The sequence below is a fragment of the Telmatherina bonti genome, assembly GCF_933228915.1.
Source record: "Telmatherina bonti genome assembly, chromosome: 11".
Lineage (NCBI taxonomy): Eukaryota > Metazoa > Chordata > Actinopteri > Atheriniformes > Telmatherinidae > Telmatherina > Telmatherina bonti.
In genome coordinates, this window is record NC_136629.1 from 6,559,455 (window position 1) to 6,565,454 (window position 6,000).

Below are 6,000 nucleotides of genomic sequence, written 5' to 3' on the forward strand. Positions count from 1 at the left end.
CTACAGTCTGCATATCTTCAGTCTACATATCTACAGTCTACATATCCACAGTCTGCATATCTACAGTCTGCATATCTACAGTCTGCATATCTAAAGTCTACATATCTACAGTCTGCATATCTACAGTCTACATGTCTACAGTCTGCATATCTACAGTCTACATATCTACAGTCTGCATATCTACAGTCTGCATATCTACATTCTGCATATCTACAGTCTACATATCTAAAGTCTGCATATCTACATTCTGCATATCTACAGTCTACATGTCTACAGTCTGCATATCTACAGTCTACATATCTAAAGTCTGCATATCTACATTCTGCATATCTACAGTCTACATGTCTACAGTCTGCATATCTACAGTCTACATATCTACAGTCTGCATATCTACAGTCTGCATATCTACATTCTGCATATCTACAGTCTACATGTCTACAGTCTGCATATCTACAGTCTACATATCTACAGTCTGCATATCAAAAGTCTGCATATCTACAGTCTGCATATCTACAGTCTGCATATCTACAGTCTGCATATCTACAGTCTGCATATCTACAGTCTACATATCTACAGTCTACATATCTACAGTCTGCATATCTACAGTCTACATATCTACAGTCTGCATAACTACAGTCTACATATCTACAGTCTACATATCTACAGTCTGCATATCTACAGTCTGCATATCTACAGTCTGCATATCTACAGTATACATATCTAAAGTTTACATATCTACAGTCTACATATCTACAGTCTGCATATCTACAGTCTGCATATCTACAGTCTACATATCTACAGTCTGCATATCTACAGTATACATATCTAAAGTTTACATATCTACAGTCTACATATCTACAGTCTGCATATCTACAGTCTGCATATCTACAGTCTACATATCCACAGTCTGCATATCTACAGTATACATATCTAAAGTTTACATATCTACAGTCTACATATCTACAGTCTGCATATCTACAGTCTGCATATCTACAGTCTGCATATCTACAGTATACATATCTACAGTCTGCATATCTACAGTCTGCATATCTACAGTATACATATCTAAATTCTGCATATCTACAGTCTACATATCTACAGTCTACATATCTACAGTCTACATATCTACAGTCTACATATCTAAAGTTTACATATCTACAGTCTGCATATCTACAGTCTGCATATCTAAAGTCTACATATCTACAGTCTATATATCTAAATTCTGCATATCTACAGTCTACATATCTAAAGTCTGCATATCTACAGTCTACATATCTACAGTCTGCATATCTACAGTCTACATATCTACAGTCTGCATATCTAAAGTCTGCATATCTACAGTCTACATATCTACAGTCTACATATCTAAAGTTTACATATCTACAGTTTGCATATCTACAGTCTGCATATCTAAAGTCTACATATCTACAGTCTATATATCTAAATTCTGCATATCCACAGTCTACATATCTAAAGTCTGCATATCTAAAGTCTGCATATCTACAGTCTACATATCTACAGTCTGCATATCTAAAGTATACATATCTAAAGTTTACATATCTACAGTCTGCATATCTACAGTCTGCATATCTACAGTATACATATCTAAAGTCTACATATCTAAAGTTTACATATCTACAGTCTGCATATCTACAGTCTGCATATCTAAAGTCTACATATCTACAGTCTATATATCTAAATTCTGCATATCTACAGTCTACATATCTAAAGTCTGCATATCTAAAGTCTGCATATCTACAGTCTACATATCTACAGTCTGCATATCTACAGTCTGCATATCTACAGTCTGCATATCTACAGTATACATATCTACAGTCTGCATATCTACAGTCTGCATATCTACAGTATACATATCTAAATTCTGCATATCTACAGTCTACATATCTACAGTCTACATATCTAAAGTTTACATATCTACAGTCTGCATATCTACAGTCTGCATACCTAAAGTCTACATATCTACAGTCTATATATCTAAATTCTGCATATCTACAGTCTACATATCTAAAGTCTGCATATCTAAAGTCTGCATATCTACAGTCTACATATCTACAGTCTGCATATCTACAGTCTACATATCTACAGTCTGCATATCTAAAGTCTGCATATCTACAGTCTACATATCTACAGTCTACATATCTAAAGTTTACATCTCTACAGTCTGCATATCTAAAGTCTACATATCTACAGTCTATATATCTAAATTCTGCATATCTACAGTCTACATATCTAAAGTCTGCATATCTAAAGTCTGCATATCTACAGTCTACATATCTACAGTCTGCATATCTAAAGTATACATATCTAAAGTTTACATATCTACAGTCTGCATATCTACAGTCTGCATATCTACAGTATACATATCTAAAGTCTACATATCTAAAGTTTACATATCTACAGTCTGCATATCTACAGTCTGCATATCTAAAGTCTACATATCTACAGTCTATATATCTAAATTCTGCATATCTACAGTCTACATATCTAAAGTCTGCATATCTAAAGTCTGCATATCTACAGTCTACATATCTACAGTCTGCATATCTACAGTCTACATATCTACAGTCTGCATATCTACAGTCTGCATATCTACAGTCTACATATCTACAGTCTACATATCTACAGTCTGCATATCTACAGTATACATATCTACAGTCTGCATATCTACAGTCTACATATCTACAGTCTACATATCTACAGTCTGCATATCTACAGTCTGCATATCTACAGTCTACACATCTACAGTCTCCATATCTACAGTCTACATATCTACAGTCTGCATATCTACAGTCTACACATCTACAGTCTCCATATCTACAGTCTACATATCTACAGTCTGCATATCTACAGTCTGCATATCTACAGTATACATATCTACAGTCTGCATATCTACAGTCTACATATCTACAGTCTACATATCTACAGTCTGCATAACTACAGTCTGCATATCTACAGTCTACACATCTACAGTCTCCATATCTACAGTCTACATATCTACAGTCTGCATATCTTCAGTCTACATATCTACAGTCTACATATCTACAGTCTACATTGCTACAGTCTGCATATCTACAGTCTGCATATCTACAGTATACATACCTACAGTCTGCATATCTACAGTATACATATCTACAGTCTGCATATCTACAGTCTGCATATCTACAGTATACATATCTAAAGTCTACATATCTACAGTCTGCATACCTACAGTCTGCATATCTACAGTCTGCATATCTACAGTCTGCATATCTACAGTCTACATATCTAAAGTCTACATATCTACAGTCTGCACATCTACAGTCTGCATATCTACAGTCTACATATCTACAGTCTGCATATCTACAGTATACATATCTACAGTCTGCATATCTACAGTCTGCATACCTACAGTCTGCATATCTACATTATACATATCTACAGTCTGCATATCTACAGTATACATATCTACAGTATACATATCTAAAGTCTACATATCTACAGTCTGCATATCTACAGTCTGCATATCTACAGTCTACATATCTACAGTCTGCATATCTACAGTCTTCATATCTACAGTCTGCATATCTACAGTCTTCATATCTACAGTCTTCATATCTACAGTCTACATATCTAAAGTCTGCATATCTACAGTCTGCATATCTACAGTATACATATCTAAAGTCTACATATCTACAGTCTGCATACCTACAGTCTGCATATCTACAGTCTACATATCTACAGTCTGCATATCTACAGTATACATATCTAAAGTCTACATATCTACAGTCTGCATATCTACAGTCTGCATATCTACAGTCTACATATCTACAGTCTGCATATCTACAGTCTTCATATCTACAGTCTGCATATCTACAGTCTTCATATCTACAGTCTTCATATCTACAGTCTACATATCTAAAGTCTGCATATCTACAGTCTGCATATCTACAGTCTACATATCTAAAGTTTACATATCTACAGTCTGCATATCTACAGTCTGCATATCTAAAGTCTACATATCTACAGTCTATATATCTAAATTCTGCATATCCACAGTCTACATATCTAAAGTCTGCATATCTAAAGTCTGCATATCTACAGTCTACATATCTACAGTCTGCATATCTAAAGTATACATATCTAAAGTTTACATATCTACAGTCTGCATATCTACAGTCTGCATATCTAAAGTATACATATCTAAAGTCTACATATCTAAAGTTTACATATCTACAGTCTGCATATCTACAGTCTGCATATCTAAAGTCTACATATCTACAGTCTATATATCTAAATTCTGCATATCTACAGTCTACATATCTAAAGTCTGCATATCTAAAGTCTGCATATCTACAGTCTACATATCTACAGTCTGCATATCTACAGTCTGCATATCTACAGTCTGCATATCTACAGTATACATATCTACAGTCTGCACATCTACAGTCTGCATATCTACAGTATACATATCTAAATTCTGCATATCTACAGTCTACATATCTACAGTCTACATATCTACAGTCTACATATCTAAAGTTTACATATCTACAGTCTGCATATCTACAGTCTGCATATCTAAAGTCTGCATATCTACAGTCTACATATCTACAGTCTGCATATCTACAGTCTACATATCTACAGTCTGCATATCTAAAGTCTGCATATCTACAGTCTACATATCTACAGTCTACATATCTAAAGTTTACATATCTACAGTCTGCATATCTACAGTCTGCATATCTAAAGTCTACATATCTACAGTCTATATATCTAAATTCTGCATATCTACAGTCTACATATCTAAAGTCTGCATATCTAAAGTCTGCATATCTACAGTCTACATATCTACAGTCTGCATATCTAAAGTATACATATCTAAAGTTTACATATCTACAGTCTGCATATCTACAGTCTGCATATCTACAGTATACATATCTAAAGTCTACATATCTAAAGTTTACATATCTACAGTCTGCATATCTACAGTCTGCATATCTAAAGTCTACATATCTACAGTCTATATATCTAAATTCTGCATATCTACAGTCTACATATCTAAAGTCTGCATATCTAAAGTCTGCATATCTACAGTCTACATATCTACAGTCTGCATATCTACAGTCTACATATCTACAGTCTGCATATCTACAGTCTGCATATCTACAGTCTACATATCTACAGTCTGCATATCTACAGTATACATATCTACAGTCTGCATATCTACAGTCTACATATCTACAGTCTACATATCTACAGTCTGCATATCTACAGTCTGCATATCTACAGTCTACACATCTACAGTCTCCATATCTACAGTCTACATATCTACAGTCTGCATATCTACAGTCTACACATCTACAGTCTCCATATCTACAGTCTACATATCTACAGTCTGCATATCTACAGTCTGCATATCTACAGTCTACATATCTACAGTCTGCATATCTACAGTATACATATCTACAGTCTGCATATCTACAGTCTACATATCTACAGTCTGCATATCTACAGTATACATATCTAAAGTCTACATATCTACAGTCTGCATACCTACAGTCTGCATATCTACAGTCTACATATCTACAGTCTGCATATCTACAGTATACATATCTAAAGTCTACATATCTACAGTCTGCATATCTACAGTCTGCATATCTACAGTCTACATATCTACAGTCTGCATATCTACAGTCTTCATATCTACAGTCTGCATATCTACAGTCTTCATATCTACAGTCTTCATATCTACAGTCTACATATCTAAAGTCTGCATATCTACAGTCTGCATATCTACAGTCTACATATCTAAAGTTTACATATCTACAGTCTGCATATCTACAGTCTGCATATCTAAAGTCTACATATCTACAGTCTATATATCTAAATTCTGCATATCCACAGTCTACATATCTAAAGTCTGCATATCTAAAGTCTGCATATCTACAGTCTACATATCTACAGTCTGCATATCTAAAGTATACATATCTAAAGTTTACATAT